This window comes from Callorhinus ursinus, unplaced genomic scaffold (assembly GCF_003265705.2).
Source record: "Callorhinus ursinus isolate GAN/ISIS: 27379988/994484 unplaced genomic scaffold, GSC_fseal_2.0 scaffold1, whole genome shotgun sequence".
NCBI lineage: Eukaryota > Metazoa > Chordata > Mammalia > Carnivora > Otariidae > Callorhinus > Callorhinus ursinus.
The window spans coordinates 83,876,396-83,902,626 of record NW_027397063.1 but is presented as its reverse complement, the minus strand read 5'-3'; the positions used below and the strand labels follow the sequence as shown (position 1 = coordinate 83,902,626).

Sequence of the window (26,231 nt, the reverse complement as noted above, 5' to 3'; positions counted from 1 at the left end):
TATTATTTATGGATTATTAACCGACTAGCTGGAATTTGTTATAGATTGTCTAACCTATTTATTTAAAATACATCTGGTGTATTTAAGTTTGGCAAGAAATCAGGGCAAAGATACAAGTTAGGCGTTATTGTTTATTTTCCTTAATCAGTAAGGCAATTCGTGTTTTGCCATGGAAAAGTAATCATTGGAAACATTACACCTGATAGCCTATATAAACTTGCTTAACCTTTAGCATAATGATATTTTTCCAGGATACTAAACGGATGATTGCGTATAAGGATGTTTATAGTTCGGTGAATTAAAACTTTTAGGCAAATAGAAGCCATGTAGCATTTCTTCCTAGCATTGTTCTTTTGAATGATTTGATTAGTAAGAATCTTCATTTTGAAATGTTTTAAACTAGTTGGGCATCTTTTGATCGATATCTTCCTGCCTTCAGCTTTAGGGAATAGATGTTTGAATTTGCAGGAATGTGAAGATTTAACCAGGTATTCAGTTCCTCTTAGCTGTGAGAGGTCTTTGGCCTCAATTGACTATTGTGTATTAAATGTTGTGTAACATGCTTCCATCTTGAAGGGAGGACCCTCATAATGAACCAGTTGACACTTGATTCTCAAATGTTCTCTCTTAGGATTCTCGTAACTCAATTTTGTAGTGAACCTCTGAATAAGTAAAAGTGAAAGATGGTTGGGGCACCTGGCTGGCTCAGGCAGTAGAGTGTGTGACTCTTGATCTTGGGGTTATGAGTTTGTGCTCCACATGGGTATAGAGATTACATAAAAATAAAATCTTTAAAAGAAAAAAGTGAAAGATAGTGGATCTTAATTAGAAATGATAAATTCCTCTCTTAGATGTCCGTCAGTCCCATTGCTCCGGGGTAAGAGGCTGGTAGTAGTTATGTTCACAGTTGTAGGTGGTGTTCAGGTGAGAGTTTGCGGTGGTAGAAGACCGAGGGTAAGGCATATTTATGAGTTGGACCCATACCCAAGCTTTCCTTCGTGTCCCCTGGGTTATGAGGCTGACAGCCACTGTGGTGAGAAAAAAACCGTAGTGGCCCACATCCTGCTTTTCATTTATCCTTTAGAAGTAGAAGACTGTAAGAACTGATGGGTTGCATGAACAAGTACCTGAAGCTTAGGGAGCCTTCAGTTCAATTAGAAGTAGCGTTAGAGTAACTGTCCAGGTGTATGGCAAGGAAAGGAGCAGGGAGACTTCTAATAACTCTTTGTGTTCTCCACTAACAGAAATTCCTTGAGGTCAGGGACCATGTCTTTCCTTTTTCTTTTTAAAAAGATTTTATTTATTTGAGAGAGAGAGAACGAGCGCACGCGTGGGAGAGCAGGAGTAGGGGGAGGGGCAGAGGGACAAGCCGACTCCCCACTCAGCGGGGAGCCTGACTCAGGGCTTGATCCCAGGACCTGGAGATCATGACCTGAACCTGAACCAAAATCAAGAGTCGGCACCTCAACCGACTGAGTGCCCACTCAAGCGCACCCCTTTTTCTTTTTATACGGTGTCTGGCAAACAGTAAGTATTCAGTGTTTGCTGAATGAATGACTTAACTACAGCAATACACTGACATTGATACTCCATGTGTTTGAACCAGGAGGGAAACTTGCTTGATACTAATTTTAAAGCTGTGTTCCAATTTTAATTCTTGGAAGTATATGAGATTTTCACTTTAAAATAACTGAGGTGGGGAGCACCTGGGTGGCTCAGTCGGTTAAGTGGCTGTCTTCAGCTCACGTCATGATCCCGGGGTCCTGGGATTGAGCCCTGCATTGGGCTCCCTGCTCAGTGGGAAGCCTGCCTCTGCCTCTGCCTCTGCCCCTGCTTGTAATCCCTCTCTCACCATCTCTCTGTCAAATAAATGGATAAAAATCTTAAAAAAAAAAAAAAACTGAGGTGGGGGGCGGTACCTGGGTGGCTCAGTTGGCTTAAGTGTCTGACTTCGGCTCAGGTCATGATGTCCTGGGATGGAAATGTGGTGGGCTCTGTGCTCAGTGGGAGTCAGCTTGTTGTCTACCCCCCCGCCACGCCCTGCTCATGCTCTCTCTCTCAAATAAATAAATAAAAATCTTTACCAAAAAAAAAAAATCCCCAAGTTGTTTTAAAAAAATAACTGAGGTGGGATGCCTGGCTGGCTCAGTCAGTGGAGCATGTGACTCTTGAGATCGCGGGGTTGTAGGTTTGTGCCTCATTTTGGGTGTGGAGAGGACTTTAAAATCTTTAAAAAAAAAAAATAAAATTACTGAAATGCCTGAAAATATGTGAAGATCAAAAGAGTTTTGGTGTTAATAATAGTCAAGAATTATTTGTCTTGGGTTTATTTAAACCCATTCAAACTAGCTTAAGCAAAAAAGTTGAATTTGTTGTACAAAAAAAAAAAGGGCAGTGTTCCTGGACCTCTTGAGGTCATGGAACCAGTCCTGGGAAGTTGCTGGGAGCCACGGTTGCTTTTCTTTCTCTTCTCTCTCTCCTTCCTTTTTGATTAGATACTTCTTCCTCCGTCGAGTCCATCCTATATGAATGGTTGATGCTTCTGAACTCGGAAAGGTTTATCAGTTTTTATTTTTTCCTTCCAAAATGGCAGAGTCTGCACATTATGTTTTAATAATGAATTGAAGGTATGGATGGTAGATATATTGTTACAGCCATTCTGAAGCAAATTCTTTTCCCAGTGTGTCATTTACAGTCTGTTTGTGGGAGGAAACTTATGCAAAGAAAGAATGACCACTATTCAACCAAACAATGATATCTATATTTTCCCGTTTTTTGTTTCTTTAAAATGAACTTCAGTCAGACATGGCCAGGTTGATTTCTTCCCTTAAATCCTCTTAGAAACTGTGCCCAGGCCATTAATGGCTTTGTTCAGTGGGCAGGAAGTGGTTATGTTTGTACAAGTTACACAATCTTGACTAAGTTGGAGCAAAGAACTAAAGAGATCTCTGATCTTTTTTTTCTCCAGAATTAACTTTTCTGTTCCACAAACTTACGCATGATGCACGAACCTGGTTACTGGGGGACACTTAGCAAAATCCTAATTTATTTTATATATCAGCATAGCTGCCTGTTGAGGGATTCTGAGAAGAACAGTTGCTTGAGATGCTCATGCTGGAATGGAGGTTAAGTTTGTGTAGTTTTACCTCTTAACAGTTTCTTACGAATGCAATAAAGATGTCTGAAACTAGTGCACTGTAGGCGTTACCGCGGAGAGTCAGGCCCCACTTGCTCCCCCCACTGCCCCTCGCAGGCCTTTTGGAAATTTACCTTTTCTGTTCTGTGGTTGGCACAGTTCCCCCTCCCCCCCCTCTATATGCCCATGCCTATTACCTGTCTCTAGTACCCCAATCGTCTGCTACTTTTCTTCCTGAAAGTGGGATTTTTCTGTCACTATTTGATGATTCTTTGAGCATTATGATTGACATTTTGCAATTTGAGCAGAGCTGATTTTATGTATAGTATTCCTAAGTACTTTTCTCATCTGCCCATTCATTCATTCATTCATCCTTCGTCATTTTGATCTCTTTTATTTCCTGAAGCCCATATATCACTGAGAGAAAATATAATCTTAATTAAGTGAATAACTTATTCACTAATAGAGATCAGAATGAGAGGAGAATGAATGGAGAAGTGAATTTAGGTGGAATCAGAAGATATTTTCCCTCTTTTTTTTTTTTTTTAAGATTTTATTTATTTATTCATGAGAGGCAGAGGGAGAAGCAAGCTCCCGGCTGAGCAAGGAGCCCGATGTGGGGCTCCATCCCAGAACCTTGGGATCATGACGTGAGCCCCAAGGCAGACGCTTAACCATCTGAGCCACCCAGGTGCCCCTCCTTCTTTAAAATACTAGTTATTGGTGACTCCTGTGAAGGAGAATTGTCCCAGTTATTGCTGCAAAATCACATGTACTCACTTTAGATCATTAAGGTTTCCCTTTGGAGTGATCCTTTGCCATTACTTGTTTGCTTGTATCTTTTGCTCCCTTTCTTCCTTGCCACTTCCGAGGCAAGCCTTCACTTTTGGATATTTTTGTCATTTTTCTTCAAATGTTCCATAGTACGTAGCATTCTTGGTCTTGTCTTGCTTGCAGTCTATTCTTTGCACTTTACCAAATCACCTGCCTCACCCCAAAATGTCTTCAAAAAGTCCTGCTTTTCCTTGTAAGTCTTCCTCCTGTTCAGAATCTTGCAGTTGTCGATGCCCTCTCCTCCTACTCCATTCCTCCCAGAGGTTTCCTTTGATGGTGGTACTTGCCTTGGAATTTCCACTTGAGCCTGTTAAACCCTCGGGGGTGGGGGGGGGTGATTCTGTCGGCATTCACTTCTCTTTTCCTGTGTCAAAGGACTAAGGACAAAGAATCCTCCTTATGCATTCTTGTGCTGAGGATTCCAATCTACAGGTTCTTACCAGGATCTGAATTCTCTCGCCACTGTTCCTGATAAGATTGTCCATTTCTTCCCTGTTCTCAGGACAGAAGGGCTCCGTTTGTATTGGCTCAGGATACTCAGATAACTAGTAATTTGGTAATGATTACTTGATGCTTTGAAGGCAAACACACAAAATAGCTTCTCTACGAAGGGAGCTGTGTAAAATCAGGGTGGGATGATCTCTAATGAGTTTTCCAGCTCTCTTAACTCTGAATCTGTGAATTTATCCTTAAAGAAGAGTTTGTTCGTCAGAAGAGACCCATAATTGCCTATTTTCTACTTATTTTTGATCTATCTGCAGTTTAATTTTGTGAACGATGTTTCGCTACTTTCCTCAGCTGTAAAACTCCTTATAACTTCTCTCTGTAAGAACCAGCCTGCTGCCAGACAGATTTTCAGATTGTTCAATTTTAAAATGTTTTTCTTAAAGGATAGGCTAGTTCCCCAGTGGAAAGTGTGACTTTGGAGATAACTGCCATGTCTTTGAAATCTGGAAAAAAATATTTGCAGGAAGTCCATAGCCATTGCTGGTCAACAGCTTTCTGCTCAGTATGCTCCAGGGCAAGATTACCAAATTTAAGCCTCTGAACTTTCACATTGCTCTTATTCTGAGCGTATTACATGAAATTGGCTTTGAACTTTTCATATTTATGTTTTTGGCAGAGCTGTTGAGAAGCTCTATTTCCATTCACCATTATTGTGTGTCCCTGGTATATAGTAGGCTCTCCATTTGGTTCATTGGATGAATGAAGAAAGTGATCCTGCTGTTCGGTCAGTAGGGTTGAAAGAGAAGTCTGCACCAACTTTGCAGATCACTGTTGATCTTGGGTTCACCCCTGTTGCCCTGTGTATTACACGACCCCACGATTATTGCAGTCTCATAGATGTCTCAGTCACTGCAGGGGACAGACTCAAAGTATCTAGTAGATTTCCATGTGCCATTTCTGGAGAACTGAAATATTGACATACGCAGGTTTCATTCTAGTTTAGAGCTGGCTTTTAGTGAAACTTGCAGAAGGTCCTACTTCCTGCCTGTGAGTTAGGGTGATAGCATCGCACCCTAAAAATGCCTTGTTCAGAAGTGACATGATCATTTTTTAGTTTGGAATATTGGTAAGCAGGCAGATTTATGTGGAAGCACTTTGTTTTTACTATATGTGTAAAACTCCAGGGAACACTGACTAGGATATGAGGTGCTCCTTTTTGGTGGTGCATTAGCAACGTGGCAGTTACTGATCTGTCATTTACTTTGAAAAGGGATTGTGAAGTTTTGGCCTCATGCCTGGAGTAGCTCCAGATGGTCAGAAAAGATTTTTGTATTGAAGTCAAAGAGTATATTGCAGTGATAGAATTGGGCTGGTTATGTTTATATTAGAACATTGACTTCTTACTTTATCCCTCTGTGAAGTTTTTAATTTTTTTTTCCCCCTGAGGAAGTGAGTGAAGTATGGAATATTTGGAATACCTTGGTTCTTGGTGATAGTGATTCATTCATGAGAGACAGAGGAGGGGGGAGAGAGAGAGAGAAGCAGAGGGAGAAGCAGGCTCCCAAGGAGCAGGGAGCCCGATGCGGGACTCGATCCCAGGACCCTGGGATTATGACCTGAGCCGAAGGCAGACGCTTAACCATCTGAGCCACCCAGGCGCATATTGGTGCTAGTGATTCAGCGGTGGGATATGTGGTCTGTATACTTGCTTTGTCAACCTCAGTACCCCTGATATTTAGTATTTACAGAGGATGCTTGAAGAATTGGAATGTAGAGATCTATCACCATTCTAGCTGATTTGGGAAATGCGGGTCAGAAGCTTCATTTGGGTCCTGTGCGCTTAATGTGATAAACTGGCTGTTAGCCCACAACTGTTATTTAGCGGATTTCCTTAGTCGTTTGGCCCATCTGTGATGGGAGCTGATGTTACTTCATCTCTTCTCATGTTTCCCCCTGATTCTGTGGCTGATAGGGTAACAGTGAAGTATAGGTGTTCCAGTATGGGTGGGAGGTGAGCAGGGGAGAGGTCATGGTATTAACCAACACTTCCCAAGCTTTGCTCTGCTGGGCTCTAGAGCTTAAGTTCCACACGTGACCTCGCTCATGTACCTTCATGCCAGTCCTTGAAGGGGAATGATGTGATTCCTGTTTTCTAGATGAGAAAACTGAGATTCAGAGAGAGAATAATCTGCCCAAGGTAACAACTAGATAATTCTCTTTTACTGCCTGCTCACATACAATTTTGGAGAAATTTATTAAAAGTTTCCTGCCCTTTCAGGTTAGAGGTGACCTCGGGCTTCAGGAAATAAAGCTCATTTTCCTCCTGGGAACCTGGAGCTTGTTGAAGCAGAGCCTTTTAGTAAAGCTTGGTCACAAGGCTCAGATTAGGACCTAAACCTCCAGACCGGCTGGTGCTCCCACACTGTTTTCGGTTACTCTTGTGGTTATTAGGCAACTCGGTGCGTCTGAAGAACACCAACAAAATTTCTGTCTTCGAAGAAAATGCAACCCATGGGGAAGTGACATTCCGTTGCATACCACACAAAGGAGTTTTTCTCTCTTTTGAAAAAGATGTTGGTATGCACATTGAAAAGAATGAGAAAAATCTAGAATTTTGATTCTTGTACTCTGTTGATCGTCCAGGTGTTTGACAGAGGTTGCTCTTCTGGAGTACTTGTGTGGAGGGGCAGCCAGCAGGCATGCGCAGGACCTCACACCAGCTCGCCCTTCGCGGACGTCGTAGCTCCTCCCGAGTCCCTGCTTGGCCTGGGCTAGTTTCTAAATTGGTGCTTTTCTCTGCAGACCCAAGACCTGGTTGTTAGCAGTTTTTTTTTTCCCCTCTCTGATTCAGTCTTCCATGAGCGTCCAGAATTGTCCTCTAGGTTGTTACTCTGCTTCTCAATTTTGTCTTCTTTTTAAATCTGCCGTTTAGATACTGTTTAGGCAGTATTATTTTTCTCTCTCTTTGCTGTGGCACTGTAAATAGCTCATGAGTTCTTTTGGGATTGGGTCCTGAACTGCAGGAACACCCTGTTCTAGTTGATGCGCTTTTTGCTTTTTGCAGTCGTGCTACCTTTTTGATGAGAAGGATCAAAGTGGAGTGGAAGTGTCTTAGTCTGGCTCAATGTAAATCTGATCTCTGAGGCTTTTCCACATTCACAAAGGCCCAGATTGGGGCTTTCCTTTTAGTTGCTGTTACTTTATTATTACAATTATGAATGGCACATCAGTGCTATTATTTTATAAAAGATCATAAAATAAAGGTACATTTTCTTAGTGTTTAAAAAAAAAAAGACAACTACCATGAGTCCTAGAGCTACAGTTAAGTTACATCAGGAATTTTTTTATCTGACACAGTCTCGGGTGGGTTTTTGGTGCAGTCTACCTGTATCAGGGGAGTGGAATGTCATCACCCTAAAAAAAAAAAAATTACTTGAGGCCTATTAGGAGTCTGTAGACGATTGTAGTTTCTTAGTGACTTGTGGTCTAGGAGGTAGTCCTATAGAACAAGCTCTTTCAGAGCCCTTGGGAAACCAGTAATCTTCCCTACTGCTTACCCTCATGACTTATTAAATACACTTTAAGGGGTTCCCCCTCCTGTTTGTTTTGAAGAGACTTCCTCTGAGAATGAATGGTAAAATACTTGTTCTTAGGTGTCGTTCCCCCTCCCCCAGAGGATGTGGTATTGTCACTGTTTCACGTTGTGTGTTGTGGTATTACCCAAAGGCTCCTGAGCGTGGGCAACGTTCAGGGGCATCTCCTTCCACTGCCTCTGTGCCCATGTGCTCCACGAGCACCACTCAGCCTCCCACTCAGGAATCTGCCTGTGTGCCTTTGCTTGGAGTGCTTCCTCGACTCCTCATTTGCCCCTCAGTCATAGGGCGACCACCGGGATTTTAATCCACATTTCCTAACGCGCAGGCCCATCCCAGTGGAACCCACGTTACAGCCCCCACAGCTCTTTCCAGGGGCTTCTGTTCTGCCTTTTACACTGCTCTCATTACCTACCTGTTCTTGCCCCACCGAACTCAGACTTCGGGCTCCTCTGGAGGGATGGTAGGTTCACCTTTAAGATCTTAGGCGCCAGAGCTGATGCCATGCCTACTGAGTAAGGAAGAGCATGAAAGAAGGTAAGCAATTCGGGGTTGACTATCCTGATCATGGCTCCCATACTCTCAGCACTGCGGCCCTCTGTCCCTCCAGCATTTTACTTGAATGAGTGTGTGGTTCTCTCCTTCCAAACCACTGGGCAGGTTTTTGCTCCAGAATGTTTTCTGAGGAGTCCTTATTTATAGCAAGAATAAAAATGTTTTGTAGGGAAATTTAATAATAATAATCAACACAGATGGAGTCCTTACTATGTGCTGGACACTGTTTTAAGAGCTTTATGTGCATTTCTTCACCTCATCACCTCAGTCTTCAAAGGTAGGTACCTTACGCTCTCTGTTTTGTGAATGAACGAACTGTGGCACTGAGAGGGCTGGCAAGTTGTGGAGTCAGGATTTGAACCCGGGCAGTTGTGGTCTTTAGGTAAGTTGTATTGGGTAAGAGAGGGCATAATAACATCTTCTCCCGAAACTCCATATTCCTCTTGAACTCTTTTCTGTGTTAACGTATTGTCTTGTTGCTTGTATAGTTACTTGGGTCAACTTCTTGTGTTTTTGCTGAGAAACATCATTGTCAACTTCCTCGACCTGGTAACTTCCTCTTGATGGGCCATTTGAGAAGGTAACCACAATTAAACCTCAGGAGATGGCCTTGTTAGGCTAGTTTTGCGTATCTTAATGAGATCAAATCAGAATTTCTTTGGTATTTATTTATTCATTCTTCTTTGCTAATAAGCAAAATGTTTTGTAAAAGGTTTGCTGGCTTTTATGCAGCCCGAGTGAGCGAATACAGAGTTAACACTATAGGCAAAGGTTGAGCTCCTCAAAGAATTAGTGAATCTTAGAAGTTACTGTCAAGGACCTTTAACCTAACTGGCCAGCCGCAGTTCCTGAGCCCTTCACACCCCCTCCTGTTCACCACTCAGAGTAGCTTGATACCTCACCTGCTGGCAATGGGTAGTACCTAGATGCTCTGGCCAGGTGGCTCATGTTTCCTCCTCCCTGGGAAGGAAGTCGTGGAATCTGGCTAACAATAACATTTAGTCCTCTTCATTGAATTGGCCCCCCCCTTTTTTTTTCCTTTCTATTCTCAGTAGAGTAATAGCTTGAAACCATTTTTAGAGGGGCTACTAAAGCCGTTCACAAACTGATGGCCTTTTATTCAAACGGCACTTTATTTGCAAAGCAGTTTTCTATGTATTATTTATTGTGTATTTTCACAGGACCCTGTGAAGTAAACAAAGGGAGGATTGTCCCAGTTCACAGATAGGAAAACCTAACCTGAGAAGGCGTGCTATTCTTAAGGACGCCTCAGCAAATAAGGGGACGAATCAGGCAGTAATTCCAGTTGCAGTTTCCTGATTCCAGATCGCCCCCCCCCCACTTCCCAGTGCATTGTATTATCTCAAAAGTGAAGAACCTCTCACTGAAAATCTGTAGGTGCAGACATTCTGCACTTCTAATGATAGGAACATGGAAATATTTTTACTGTGCTCACATTTTCCCAGACTGTTAGAATATTTTGACATCTTTATAAATGACAAATAGAGTTAGAAATCACTTACGTTACCATAATTGTATAATTTTAGATGTTTAAATATTAAACTGGGATCCATCAACAGAATGCAGCCTCTTGATAGCCTTAAAAAAAAAAGGCACATCTTGAGTCAAGAATTAAGATATTAAAATAAGGCTCTTGGCTATTTCTGGAATATGTTAGCTAATCTACCTTGTGGTTTTCTTTCTCTGGAATTGGTGAAGAAAGAGATAAACAAAATCCCAAACCAAGTCACATGAAAAGAATTAACACTCCTTTGGGCATACAGTTGTTTGGTATCATCATAAATTCTCCTGCCCATAGTGGCTGACAAGGGGGTGATATAGGAGAATTGTAACACTTGGCCGTTGACCGTGGACCAAATAAATATGTGTTATGACTTTTAACCTTTACCTTTTACTTTAAGCAAGAGAACCTTATAGTTAGGTGAGTTGGGTTTTTTTATGTTGCAGTTATGAAAAATTACATACGTTTGTAATAATAGTGGATCCCCATGTTCTTGTCTTGGTCCCAACAACCAGCACCTCATGGTCAGTCTGGTTTCACTTTACCCCTGTCCCTTTCCCACTTCCTGCAGTTACATTCTGAAGCAAATCCCAGACCTCTTATCATTCAATCTCGACATATTTCAGTATTTTTTTCAGATAAGGTCTTTCCAAAGTTTATTTTCTTATTTAGAAAAGTTTTACAAATGAAACGTTGGAATTTTTGCTGTATAAGTTTGTGGTTGAGATTATGCAATTTCTAACTAATCAGCACTTTTCAGATTTTTGGCTGACAAACTGTTTCTGAAACAGGGAAAAAGTTAAATTCACGGTAACAAATAAATGTGTATCTTGGTAGTGCTAAAAATTAGTTTATTTTTCAGACTTAACTTTTGTTCTTATTGAAAATTAAGATGTTTCATAAACTTTTGAACTCTTGTGTAGTACCATTCATGTTGGTCAGTTTTGTGTGCTTTCAATCTTTATTTTTCCCAGCTGTTTCGAACAGTCTAAATAGTGTACCTTAAGCTTATGCAATCATTTAGGCTCTAATGGTAGGGAATTTTCAGTAAGTTGGACATACCTTTAGTAGCAGGTTTCCATTCAAGGACTGTATTTGCTGATTGCAGATTGCTTATTAAGGAGAATTCTCAGGTTTTATAGAATAAGTAAATGGATTTATGGGCCTTATTTATATGTGTATGTATGCATTTTAAAATGTTTATATGCTATGAATTTAACCGAAGTTGAGAAAACTAACCTAGTTTATATACAATCAATTAATTGGTTCATTAAAATTTTAATTTTATTGTATGTAGTAAAGAATCAAAAATTAATCTTTATTCTTTGTAGCTGAGTGAGGACCTTACTTCGTGAATGGTAGTCAAACTTAAAAGGCACATTTTGGCTAATCTTACCTTTTCGCTTAAGTGTCCCAAGATAGTATGGAGACTGTTACAGGCAGTCACACATACTAAAAAGAACAAAATACTCATTAACTAGAAACAACTATGAGCATTTTTAAGGCTCTGAAGCATACTGTCAGGCTTAATAATAACAGCAAATATTAGCTTAGTACTTGCTGTTCTGAGCACTTAGCTAACTCATTTAATTGCTCCCATAGTCCTCTAAGGATAGATGTTGTAATGATCCTGCTTTAAAGATAGGGAACTGAGGCACAGGGATGCTAATAAGTAGTAGTCCCAACCCCAGTTAGTAAGTTGTCAGAATTCGGCAGTTACTCCAGAGTGTAGGCTCTTAACAGTTCTGCCTAGAGCCTCACTTGGTTTATAAGGCGAAATACTAATAGTTCATAGTGTGTATAGCCTTGCATTTTTGTCAGTGAGAACATGTTTTAGAACACTGCTGTCCAATGGAATTTTCCAAAATGATGGAGATATCCTATCTGCATTATGCAGTAGGATGAACACTAATCGCATTGAGCACTTGAAATACGGCTAATATAACTGAGGGGTGACATTTTAAATTCTGTTTAAATTTACTAGCCACACGTAGCTGTAGTGGCTTCAGTATTGGACATTGAAGTTTTAGAGTCCAAGAGACCTGGGAGGAATTTATAGTTTGCGTTTTCCTGGGGGAATGACAACTTCTTGACATTTTAAGATTCAGTATCCTGACCTCACTAGGGTAGTCAGTGACTGTATCATTAAATAGTGATGATTTTAATGAGTGAAACTTTTTTTTTTTAAAGATTTTATGTATTTATTTGAGAGAGAGAGAATGAGACAAAGAGCACGAGAGGGAAGAGGGTCAGAGGGAGAAGCAGACTCCCCGCTGAGCAGGGAGCCCGATGCGGGACTTGATCCCGGGACTCCAGGATCATGACCTGAGTCGAAGTCGAAGGCAGTCGCTTAACCAACTGAGCCACCCAGGCACCCGAGTGAAACTGTTTTTACAAATCAGATAATTGAATGTTTAAAACAGTAATACCTAACAACTGACTCCTGTTTGATCATTAACATAAGACATGGTCAGCCTACCACATTTGGAGGCATCCCCTCTTTAATTCCTCCGTAGCTGAGCAAAAATTGCTTTGACGTTCCCTTACGCTTTTCAGCCTTGGAGAGGAGTTCTTGCTTGTAAAGAGTCCAGCTCCTTGGTCAAGCTTAACATCAAGGAATGATGATAAGATAGTAAAATGGACTTTGTGGGCCAAAGGCAGCTCTTAATAAGCAAGCATTGAGCTTTTCATCTTTCTCTACAGCTGAATTGTGTTGACAGAGTTCCCATCTATGAAAATACCGCAAGAAAACTCATGGGTAACGAAGCCAGGTTTCATTTCAGATGAGACCACATAAACTCTGGTATTGATACCTCCTCTAACATGCTTTCATCTAAGTCTTTATGAGGCTCTTAAACCTAATTATTTTAATCTTTTCTTTATGTTGATGAAAAGGGCCAGAGTGGTTGCTTCCATCAGCAACGGTGGGGATCTGAAATGCAGGCAAGCAGAGCTTCCAGATGGTGGCGGGTTTTGGACCTTAGCCACTCAGCAGACATAATTAAACATGTCTGCAGTTCTAAAACAGACCTTTTCTTTGTTTATGGGATTGAACTGTTATCATTAGCATTTAAGTGAAGGACTTGAAGTACTAGAGCCAGGTGCTATATCAGCTACTGTATTAAGTACTGGGTCTGGAACTCTGCTTTGAAAGGTTTGGAGAAGTTTCCGCAAACATTTGGGAATTAGGATGGCTGTGGGGTGTTTTCAACAGGTCTTGTTTGCTCACTTCCTGCTTGTCATTCTCAATGTAGCAAAGTTAGAATGTAGAGAGTCAGGATCTGATGTGAAAGTGGATTGGGACTTTCAGGCAAAAAGTATGGGATGGTCGGTGAAATCAGCTATATTCCTGGCTCTGGCACTCGCTTCTGTTTGAAGTGGAGCGGATCATTCAGTTACTGTGGACTTGGACTTCTCCACTTGGTAAAACTTCTTTCAGGATGGGAAACCACTTATCACGAGAAAGTGATTGGACTTCATGAAAAGAGAATTATAGTTTATTTGTAGAATGAAAGATAGCTGTGAATAAAATCTTTAAAAAAAAAAAATAAATGGGGCACCTGGGTGGCTCAGTCATTAAGTGTCTGCCTTCGGTTCAGGTCATGGTCCCAGGGTCCTGGGATCAAGCTCTGCATTGGGATCGAACCCCGCATTGGGCTCCCTGCTTGGCGGGAAGCTTGCTTCTCCCTCTCCCACTCCCCCTGCTTGTGTTCCCTCTCTTGCTTTGTCTCTGTCAAATATATAAATAACATCTTTAAAAAAAAAAAAAAAAAAAAAATATATATATATATATATATATATATATATATATATATATATATATATAGCTGTGAGTTCCCATGTTTACTCTGACGGCCCCATTGCCAGTAAACTCTCCATTTACACTTTTACTGATGATTTAAGGAGCAGGTGAGGATCACTTTTTTTTTTTTTTAAGACTATTTATTTATTTATTTATTTGACAGAGAGACAACAAAAGAGAGGGAACACAAGCAGGGGGAGTGGGAGAGGGAGAAGCAGGGAGCCCGATGCGGGGCTCAATCCTAGGACTCTGGGACCATGACCTGAGCCGAAGGGAGACGCTTAACGACTGAGCCACCCAGGCGCCCCTAGGTAAGCATCAGTTAAAGACCTTTGGGACGCGTTTTGCTTGTGCAGGTCATTGTACGGTATGTTCTATAGCTAGTTCCCTTCTTCACTGAAGTTTTAGAACTAAGTTGACCTTGTGGCGGGGAGTGGTTGCACAGCTTAGGTAAGTGTAGGGACTGACTTGTTTTATGTCCTCTCTACTGAGAAACTAGCCATATTTTAGCCAGGAAAGAAAATTCACCTTTTTCTGTGTTTCCCCCAGCCTGCTTTCCTTACCACATGACCTTTAAGAACTGTTCTCTTCCTGGAAACCAGGCCTTCCCTTATGAGTTATGCTGCATCTCAAGCAAGGGCGATGTCACAGGGTGGTGACTCCAGAGGAGGGCTTCATTGGGTTATGACCATGCAGCAGATGTATTGAAATAGTTGCTTACAAATGAATTGACAATTGATGGACCCCGTTTTTTCAGTCACTTGGTGGAGTGTGTGCCTCTGTCTGGGAGGTCTTTAGGCAGTTGATTGCATATTGGTGCTGCTGAGCTGTAGCCTGTGACTGTGGAGGCTGCCATGGGGGTGGCCCTCTTGCTGTGCAGCAATTCCAGAATTCCACTGGGCCAGTATGCAGGGCTAGTTCTCGGTTTACAAATCCTGTGTGTTCTGTGACTTCGAAACCATACACGTGTGTGTGCTTAGACACATCCCTTCAGCCTGTGCACACAGCAGCCTGCACCATGGACACGGAATGACAGTTGAGCCTTGCACTCTTTCAGCACAAAGTTAAAACTTGACTCATTTAAAGATAGATTCGTTCTGTTTCAGAGCAGCCCTTTACCTTGTGCTTTTGCATGTTGTTACTTGTTTTAGTGAGATTTGTTGCTTACGACTGGAGAATCTTGCCGTCTTGCTATTTGAGGATGATTTCATAGTGGAGGATGTCTCCGGTATCTTAGTTTGCGACTTGATAGCAGGAGTTATGCTTTAAGGCCTGGAAAAAAACAAGGTAATTTAAAGTCTGTTTTGAGACACATGCAGAGGAAGCTATTGTGTAACTGTTGGGCACCTGAAACTTGGCAGGCCCCAAGTCCATTAGTGGCCGCAGTCACATGATTGATTACCAGTTGGGAACTGTAGTTAGCTTATTGCAGACCTACATCCGTCATAATTGATGTTGTCGTCAGTGTCAAACTACTCACCCTGTTCTGCCCGCTTCCTTCCAATAACAAAAGTTTGCCTTGCATGTGTGAGAGTGTGTGTGACTGTGTTTGTGTATGGAATTAGAGTTTTTTACCATGATCCCGTCACAACTGCAGGCCTACCTTGGAGGTATTATGAGTTTGGTTCCAGACCACCATAGTAAAGTGAATAGCACAATGAAGTGAATCCATTGAATTTTTTGGTTTCCCAGTGCATAGAAAAGTGAAGGTTGTACAATCCAATAGTCTGGTAAGTGTGCAGTAGCATTAAGTCTAAAAAAAAAAAAAGTCCATACCTTAATTAAAAAAAGAAATGCTAAACCATGTGAACTTCAGCAAGTGGTAATCTTTTTGCTCATGGAGGCTCTTGCCTTGATGTTGCTGGCTGCTGACTGATTGGGGTGGTGCTTGCTGAAGGTTGGGGTGGTTGTGGCAATTCTTCAAATAGGACAGCAATGAAATCTGCCACATGGATTGACTCTTCCTTCACAAATGATTTCTCTGTAGCATGTGATGCTGTTTGATAGCATTTTACCTATAGCAGAATTTCTTTCAAAATTGGAGTCAGTGCTGTCTAACTCAGACACTGCATTATCGACTAAGTTTATGTAATATTCTAAAGTTTTTGTTGTCATTTCAACAGTCTTCACAGCATCTTCATCAGGAGTAGATTCCATTTTAAGAGACCACTTTTCTTTGCTCATCCATAAGAACCCCTCATCTGTTGAAGTTTTATCATGAGCTTGCAGCAGTTCAGTCCCATCTTCAGGCTCCACTTCTAACTTTAGATCTCTTGCTGTTTCTACCACATCTGTAGTTATTTCCTCCACTGGCAGTCTTGAACCCCTCAAAGTCATCCATGAGGGTTGGAATGAACTGCTTTCAAAATTCCTGCTCATGTTGATATTTTGATCTCTTTCCATGAATCATAAATGTTTTTAATGGAGTCTAGAGCGGTGAATACTTTCCAGAAGGATTATTACAATTTATTTTGCCCAGTTCAATCAGGAGAATCACTGTCCATGACAGCTATAGCCTTATGGAATGTAGTCCTTACATAATAAAACTTGAACGTCAAAATTACTCCTGATTCATGGGCTGCAGAATGGGTATTGTCTTAACAGATGTGAAGAAATATTAATCTCATTGTACATTTCCATCAGAGCTCTTGGGTGATCAGGTGCATTGTCAGTGAACAGAAAGGAATCTTTTTATCTGCACAGTAGGTCTCAACAGTGGGCTTAAGAGATTCAGTAAACCATGCTGTAAACAGATGTTCTGTCATCCAGGCTTTTTATAGAGCACAGGTGGAGTAGATTTAGCGTAATTCTTTAAAGGTCCTAGGATTTTCAGAATGGTCAGTGAGCGTTGGCTTCTTCCGAAAGTCAGCAGCTGCCTTAGCCCTTAGCAAGAGTCAGCCTGTCCTTTGAAGTTTTGAAGCCAGGCACTGACTTCTTTCTACCTATGAAAGTCCTAGATGGTATCTTCTTCCAATATGAGGCTGTTTTGTCTACACTGAAAATCTGTTGTTTAGTGTGGCCACCTTCATGAATTATCTTAGCTAGATCTTCTGGATAACTTGCTGCAGTTTCTACATCAGCACCTGCTGCTTCCCCTTGTACTTCTATGTTACAGAGACGGCTTCTTTCCTCCAACCTCATGAACCAACCTCTGCTAGCTTTGAACTTTTCTTCTGCAGCTTCTTTACTTCTCTCAGCCTGCATAGAATTGACAAGAGTTACGGCCTTGCCCTGGATTAGGTTTTGGCTTAAGGGAATGTGGTGGCGGGGTTTGATCTTTTATCCAGACCACTAAAAGTTTCTCTGTATCAGCAATAAGGCTGTTTCTCCTTCTTATCATTTGTGTGTTCACTGGAATAGCACTTTTTGTTTCCTTCAAGAACTTTTCCTTTTGCGTTCACAACTTGGCTAACTGGTGCAAGAGGCTTAGCTTTCGGCCCATCTTGGCTTTCAATATTTTTTCCTCCCCAGGCTTAATCATTTCTAGCTTTTGATTTCTACTGAGAGACTTGTGACTCTTCCTTTTACTGGAACACTTTGAGGCCATTGTAGGGTTATTAATTTGCCTAGTTTCAATATTGTCCTGTCTCAGGGAGTCAGGAGGTCTGGGCAGAGGGAAGGAGATAGGGGAATGGCTGGTTGGCAGAGTAGTCAGAATACACACAACATTTATGGATTAAGTTCACCATTTTATATGGGTGCAGTTTGTGGTGCCCCAAAACAATCATAATAATGACATCAAAGATCACTGATTACAGATGACCATAGCAAATATAATAATAATAATGAAAAAGTTTGGAATGCTGCGAGAATTAGGAAATGGGACACAAGAGACACGAAGTGCGCAAATGCTATTGGATAAATGATGCCAGTGTCCTTGTTTGTTGCCAGGTTGCCACAGTCCTTCAATTTGAGGCAAAACAAAAACCAAAAAACAACATCTGTGAAGTGCAATCAAATGAGGTATGCTTGTATTTGAACTTGTTGATTTTAATAAGACATTAGAAAAACGGAAGATTCCATGCTTCTCCACTCTCTGTATTTGGGGAACCTGTGGGTTTCTTCCTATCAAGTTAATTAAGAGAAAGAAGGAAAGATTGTCCCAAATTGTGTCATCTTGTGCCCAGGGCCAAAAAAAAAAGTACAGGGACAGACAGGCCTTTAAAACTTGGACAATGACTTAAAAACGTGAATTAATATAATTTTAAATGTTCATTGATGTTTCTTCATGGAAGTTAAGTGGTTGTTTCCTGAGGGGTTTGCTCTTACGAAGTCATTTTGTGCTCTTATGAAAGGAAATGGAGGGGCAGTGAAAATGTGGGTGGGACTGGACTGGCTGGAAATTGGATGAGCAGGTCTCATTAAAGCTTCCTTTTTACTTCGCTGCACATACTTAAAGATTAGGAGTTAATTTCTCTTTATGGGGGAAAATGTGGCAAGGGGCATTCCCATTTCAGAGATTCTAAGTTTTGTGACTTATGTCAAGATGGAATTTCTTTTTCTTTTTAAGACTTTATTTATTTGAGAGAGAGCAAGCATGGGGGGTTGGGGGAGGGCCAGAGGCAGAGGAAGATGCAGGCTCCACACTAAGCAGGGAGCCCGACCCGGGACAACATCCCAGGACCCTGATATCATGACCTGAGCCAAAGGCAGATGCTTAACCGACCGAGCCACCCAGGTGCCCCGGGAATTTCGTTTATTTAAGGGTTATCAAATCCTTTTTTTTTTTTTTTTTGGTCAAAAAATGTTTTTCCTTGTCTTTGTGTCTTCTCAAACTTCAAAAGAAGAGTCTTTTATTTTTTTCCTTAATGGTTTTTATCATGTTTGAAGTCCTGAGTTCTTTAAGTACTGACATATGTGCAAATGAAGTCCCCATTACATTTTTATACTGAAAATTTATAGATCTGATTGTTGAAAGATAAGTACAGACTTTATTGTAGCTTTATATAAAAGAATTTTTGATTGTAGGCACCAGGGAGGCCATCTAATTCTTTATTCCAACTGGTGTCAAGGCCACCCGTATGACATTGTGACACATGGTCACCAGCCTGTGCTAGAATCATTGTGATCTACTAACAGGACAGTTGTACTAGGAGCCTGGAGACCCACTTCCAGTTCCGGGTGTGCCCATAACTAAGGGTGAGTTTTTGAGTCATGAAATGAAAGAATTGGACCAGGTGGTCACTAAGGTTTCTTCCATTTCTCGATCTCTGTGACTATCCATTGACAGAATGTCTTCAACTTTAAAAAGCAATCAGTTAATATATATTTTTTTGACATCTTTCATTTTTATATTGAACCCAAATTGTCATGGTTAAGATAGGCTTTCTGTTGTACTGTTTTTTCATATATTTTGATCAGGACACTCTTTGAGACACAGTAGCCCAGTAAATACACAAAAATATTTATATATAGCTGAATCAAAAGTTTCATAAATCAATACTTGCCTTTATTCTTTGTGATGCAGTTCTATACTATTCTATTTTCTTTAAAAGAATGCCAGTCAGTGACCCACTAAATTGGTTATATGACCCAAGAATGGGTCTTGGCCTCTAGTTCAAAAAACCACTCCGTAGCAACCTAGAACAAGTTTGTTTCTTCAAACTCAACTCGAATTCAACTATAGTTAGCTTATTTGCCTTTAGTTCTTCTCTTTTACGGGCTTTAAGGTCCCTAGTTTTTGAAGTTTTCCTAGTATGTTTTGATATTTTGACTCCCCACCATCATGGTCATCTGCCCCTAAACACTTAGTTTGTGCCCATCTTAAAAGTAATGGTGCCCAGGAGAAATATAATCTCAAAATAAAATTTACTGCCAGGTCTTTTTCCTGTCTCCTTTCCTACTAATGTCTACTATGTGTTACATAATTTTTTACAAGTATTTATTCCACACACATTTACTGAGCACTGTCAGGACTGTTCTTGGTGCCTGGGGATACAGCAGAGAGCAAAACAAAACTGCAGCTTTCAGGGAGTGTACGTTGTAGAGAACTGTGCTAGCTGCTAAGAGTAGGACCGCGAGTCCTACCCGGGCCCTTGCCCATGGAGCTTTAGGGCTCAGTTGCACATGGTCTTTTATGGCTCTGTGTTGTATGCTTGTTAGGTATTTCCCTTCTGAATTGTGAGCTCTTCCTGTCTTTCCACTTGAGTACACATTTCAGCAAAGATGAAATGTCCGTTTCTAGGGACAGTGTATGTATGAAGTTTCCCTTTATTTGAATTCATTAAAAAAGTTAAGTGGAAATTACAGTTAAAAAGATTATCAAAGAACAGAAATACTCAATTATTTTTCCTGAGTTTCAGGGTGGTTAAGGGAAGGTTTCCATTATATGTGATGAAAGCCTGTAAATTCTCTTCAGGTCACAAGGGCATCTAGAAGGGTCTTTAACATTTTAGGACAATAAAGTATACTTTTAAAATAAAATTACAAAAACAAAAAATAAAATAAAAATTACAGCTATTTCTAGAGTGACTTTGATAAGGGTAAATTTGGACCAATGTTAAAACTAGTTTTAGAGTTTGAATTTTTAAAAAAATGTCTGTAAAGTTATATATTGGGGGGAAGAGGTTTAAGTGAACAAATTAAAAATGTGGTTCTTCAAAGTTTGCAGTCACATTAGAAAGTAAAATCTGCATACACAAAATTAAATAAATGAATGATCAAGCCGAGTACAACTCCAGTACAATCGTAGGTAAATGGAATTATTCAAGAGAGTAACTGGAGACTTAACATTTGAAGTAGATGGGAGTGGATTGATTAAAAAAAAAAAAAATCAGGTCTGTTCTAAGTCGAATGTATTTTAAGGGATCTGAAGCACTTAAAAAAATCTGTGCTTAGGTGAAGTTGCATATTCATTTAAATAAAACTAGAATTTAAAAATATAATTTCTTTCTATTTAAAAAATTAACAAATTAGGATTTTTTTTAAATGGGAGCTGTAAATATATTTATAACATGAGGAAACTAATGTGTAGAATGAAAGAGAAAGGAAAGCAAGCCTTAAATGTGACATTCTTCATTCAGATTGGGATTGCATTGATCTAGAGGCAGGAAAATTTTTATGAGGTGGCATTTTTCACACAGGCCTGCCTCTTCCTTTACCTTATTCTGAATTACCTATATATCAAAGCTTTCTAGTCCAAAGTCAACAGGTGGAGATTTATGCTGGACTTATAAACAAAGCCCTAGAACATTACTACACTTAATTGTTGAATGCTCTCTCCCCCTTCCCTGGACAAAGATTTTGGCCTCCCGTGTGGTTGTCTGAGAGAGAATTAATGGATTCTTCTCTGTGATCTCATGTAGAAGGGCTCCCAGTATTGAAATATTTGACTTTTTTTTTCCTCAAAGAAAGAAACTGGGATACTTTTTTAAGTTGCCTAGTAATTTAAGTTCACAAAGGTGAACTGAAAAAGTATTTAAACAACTAGTACTAAAAATCACCTTAGGAAAAAAATAGCATATTTTTGTCTTCAGAGAGAATGGTGTCTCGGAGCCAAAAATAGTAACCCAAATAAAATACACAGAAAAGGGGAATCTGTCTGGTTGTAGTATCCAAATTAGATTTCAGATCCAAATCAGGATCCAGGCAAAGATCCAACTTAGATTTCATATTTTAAACTTCTTCTGTGAACTTCCACTTGACATTCTTTAAAGTGAAATGACACTTTGTACTAATTCTTAAAATGCCCCCCCCTCCATTTAAAACATGTGAAAATAGTTACTTTTTAATACCATCACGTAAATGGAATTTTGGGGTTTGGGAGGGTGAGCACAGTGCCCAGGTCCAACAAAATGCAGATCTCTGTCTCAGAAGAAGGGGGAGGTGCCATTTGACCAATACTACAGTGTCTGTTGAAAGTGGAACTTGCGTGGAAATGGTAACTTTGATTTGTGTGGAAGTGGTGAATTTCAGATTATGAAGGTTTCATCCTAGCTTCGCTGGGAGCCGTAGATTGACGTAAATGTTTGAGTATAGTGAAGCATTTAGATTGTGGCAGATGAGGACACGGGCGCCTTTGAGGGCAGTCTGCACAAAATGCTCTTGACTTTATGATAACTTTCTGCCTGCTGCCACCCAGGTGTCTGTCTCCTCCTCATTGGTTTGAGGGGCATTCCCTAAAATAAGGGAGGAAATTCAGATAATAGTTTTGGAGATTTCTGGCCAAGGCAGCCTTTTACAGGAAGTTTTTCTGGTTATGAGTGTCACACGATGGCCATGGGAATGTGTTTACTTGACTCTGTTGACACTTCGATACAGGAGATAAAGAACACACTGAACTCTCCCCCACCCCCCAACGCCCAAACTCCTATGTAGGTATTTTAGCAGCCTTTGAGATAAGGAACCCACACCCTATAGAAACTTTGAGTTGTACGGCTAGGGCAGGGATGGACGTTTGTATAAATAAGCATCTCTCCAGGATTGGGGGGGGCATCAAAAATAGGAATTTGTGATTTCTTATATTAAGTACTATCAGTGTCATGCTGTGAAGCTACACAGTTAGAATCTGAGCTGAGGCCTCAGGATCTTCGCTGACTAGGGTAAAAGAATAGATCAGTATACATGGCAGGAATCTAGAAGGCCCTTGTGCCTTTTAAATCCAGAGCAAGTCTCTGCCTTCCTCCAAAGCTGCTTGTTTGCCCTGGGTGGGATCTTGTTTGTGAGCCACAACTCCCAAGTGTTCCTGCTAGCTTAATAGGGAGAGAGACTAGGAAGAACAAACTGGCAAGTGAATTGGGTGGCTATTGACACAAAGGTCTCTAGATAGTTGGAAAGAAATTCTACATTTCAGGACATTTCTACCACCAAAGCAGAGGTGTGGGGATTATTCCTGTGTTGCCATTGTTGAGGTCTGTCTTTAGCACTCGATTCTGTACACACGAAAGTGTGTGGAGGTGGCAAATGATGCTTGGATAGCCACAATGTGGGAAATTGTCACTATCCTTGAAGATGATGAAGTTCAGCTTCTGGTGAGGGAAGACAGGACCTCAGAGCGTGTTTTAAAGTGAGGTGTTGGGTGCTGCTTCTTGTTTTTCTTGTTTTTCGGGCTTCTGCTTTTCGTGAGAGAAGTATCGTTTCTGGAAATGAAAAGCATGGAGGCAGCAAATCTATTTCTTTAAAAAAAAAAAAAAAGGCTGGATTTTTGCACTGCTGGACTGGCTGTTGATTTGGCAGCCTTGGTAACTGAGACCCTGGCTACGTGGCTGTGCAAAATCTCCAGTGCTTAGTTTCAAATCTGAAGTCACAAACGGGGTTCTAAAACAAAAATATGGCTTTAGAATAATAGAGGGAGGAGAAAGAGACAAGATTGATAATAGGCCAGTTACTATTTTTTTAAAATATGAATTAGGAGGTTAAACCTAAATGAAGAAAACAGAACTCCGCAGAAAAATAAGGTTTATCTTATAAAAAGTTCATATTTCACTCTTGGGCCTAGTTGTTAATGACATTCAGTTACCTGAAAGGATTATTAGGAGGGGGGGCATTATCCATTTTCACTTAATTGCCTTGCATCTGGGGCTTTGGAGGACAATTGGCTGTCTCATGGATTGACTATTGAAGTTGAGTGTGGTTTAGCTATGACCTTATCCGGAGACTTCTTGCCCTTTTAGGTTGAAGACACCCTGTTGAATCTTAGAATTTTTAGCAATAACTTGAAGGGGTGGGAACCTGCCCATGTGAGGTTTCATTTTGGCATAAAGCCAGAAGGCTCTGCTCTTGCCTGTAACTTAAATGTGGTTTGCTGGTAAACCCATCAAGGGTTCAAAGTTGATACTTAGTAAAAAGCCTAGAGGCCCCAAAGATGAACTGGTTAGAGTAGGGATCTCCTGTTGATTGTGTTTGTTAAGGACACTCCATGATTATGCATAAAATATATGTGTCTAACAGAGTCTCTGTATCTGATGGTTAGGTTTTTTGAAGGACAAACTCATTTCCTTATAGCAGCTTCCTTAGGAATTAAAATCAGTTACTTAAGTTGTTTCTCAGTATTTGGAATTAGTTGATTAATGCTTTTTTGAAAATTGATTGATTAACTGACCATCAGGATGTCATATTAGTCTAAGGTTTTAATTTAAAAATTGATATATAAAAGTTGGAGGTTGTGATTTATGAACCCTGTTTTTCCAAAGATTCATTTATTTAGTCAACTATTTTTTTTTTTTTTTTTTAAATCCCTGTGTTCCTTTCAGGACTGATTCAAAGACACTGGTTTGTTACTAGTAGTTTTCAGTTAATATTAGAGAACCTGAAGAGTCAAATTACCTTCTGGATTCCCCCATTTGGCTGCCAAAGTAATTTGCTTGTCTTACTTTTACCTCACCAATCATCTCTATTTTCTCCATTAATCAGAAATGTAACCATGGTTTCTGTGTTATATCTTTTGTTTCATTGTCTCTCTAATCTTTGTTCTCTCTGTTTTTTCTTTACGTGGCACAAAAATTGATTTGAGTCTAGAATTTGAGGTAAAGTTAATTATGCTAATATTGTGCTTTTCCATATTTGTGGTGTATAGGTTAAAATCTTAGGATTTTATTGGAGCGCCTGGGTGACTCAGTCGGTTAAGCATCTGCCTTCAGCTCCGCTCATGATCCCAGGGTCCTGGGATCAAGCCCCACAACGGGCTCCCTGCTCGGTGGGAAGCCTGCCTCTCCCTCTCCCTTTGCCTGCCTCTCCCCCTGCTTGTGCTCTCTCTCTCTCTCTCTCTCTCTCTCTGCCAAATAAATAAATAAATCAAATCTTCAAAAAAAAAAAAAAACCAACAACTTAGGAACTTATTTCATACATATGTTTCAAAATAGGGCACTGACTTGATAATAAAAGTTACGTTTCTTAAATCTGTAATACACTGAATATATTTCTTGGAGGTTTTTGTGGGTTTTTTTTTGTTTTGTTGTTTTTAGAGCAGTTTTAGACTCACAGCAAAATTGAGAGGAAGGTATAGGGATTTCTTAAATACCCACTGCCCTCCACACACACAGCTTCCCTCACCAGAGCAGTACATTTGTTAAAAGTGATTGACACTCCATTGACACATCATTATCACCCAGGGTCTGAATATATTTTTAAATGCAGAAAGTAAAATTGTGAACAGTGTTGTAAATTAGAAGGTTGAATGGCTGTGTAGGTAAGTTTAGTAATAGGTGACAGATTTTGTATTCATACCTGTTTGCCATTAATCGTGCGTTTTGTCAGTTACTCCTCAGAGCAATTCGATTAACACATTAAGTTTTGGGGTTTAAGAAATGTACTTCAAAGTGTAAGGTAGTTAATGCTTACCTAATTGGCTAGGAAGAGCTTTTATTTCTTTTTAGGAAAATAATTTCCTCTTGTTTCACATTATCCAGCACATTGGTTGAGTGAAATTAATTGTTAACTTGAAACACATTTATTTTCTATGAATGTGAATACTCCCAGAGTACATTTGACACTTTGATAATACTTAATTGTGGATTAGGTTCATGGTTCCATGTGATATGTTGACATTCAAGTCAGGGGAGCCTATTACATTTATAGAAGTTCAATAACAAACTCATCATTAACTAGGATTGCAGGAAATAAGGAAATACGTGTTTTGGCATATGAGGTATGTATTGGAATTCTTTTTTGTACCTGTGTTGTAAACTAATAAGGAAGTCCAACTACTATGTATTTTTTTCTTTTATAAACTTTTCTCCCAACTCCAGATAATTTGAATAAAGTCCTCTTTATTCCTGTCTGTTGTGGTCATTTACTTTCTATGGATAAATAGTATTCCTTGTTATTTGCAAGGCTGATGTAACGGCACAGCTGTTATATGCTTGGCATTTCTGCTTCTGGTGAAATGCTATTTGTGCAGATTTATCTGATCCAGATGTGTGACCAGCGAGTTACATTTCTAATTATAAGGATAGCCAAATTCCATTATAAGCACATCATGGGATTATAGGGCCAGGAGGTATCTTGAGAGGACATGTAGTTCATTCTCCAGCTTTTCAGCAGGACCACACTCCATAAACCACTCCAACACTGAACAAAGCAGCAAAGAATGTTCCACCCATGTATAGGCTGCATGTAGAATCATCAGACTTATAACTGGAAAAAGAGATGAGTCCCTCTGGTCCAGCCCTCTTATTTTACGGGTAAACAGATTCAGGCCCCGAGAAGTTTAACTTAATCTGGATTTTTAGAACTCTTTGCCTAGCACTTACTCTGCTGTCTTCTGAAATGGCCCGTGCTGAGGGAGACAGGGTGGAAGACTTGATTGGAAATGCCAGGGACAGATTCAGATGTAGCTCTCTGGTTACTTAATTTAAATGAGGTAAGGATTAGGGATAGCTGGATTCGATTGGAATTTATTAACTT

General features: G+C 40.2%; 1 protein-coding gene across 9 annotated transcripts in view; it reads left to right on the top strand.

The window, feature by feature from the left end:
* Positions 1 to 26,231, top strand: part of FNDC3B (fibronectin type III domain containing 3B) — a 343,320-nt gene that overhangs the window by 18,625 nt on the left and 298,464 nt on the right. For 3 of the 9 annotated variants that reach the window (XM_025878804.2, XM_073897193.1, XM_025878774.2), the window contains one exon: positions 17,781 to 17,852. The exons of the other annotated variants lie outside the window; for them this stretch is intronic. The gene's annotated coding sequence lies outside the window, so the exon portion shown is untranslated. The remainder of the gene's footprint in view (positions 1 to 17,780; positions 17,853 to 26,231) is intronic. 9 annotated transcript variants of the gene reach the window in all.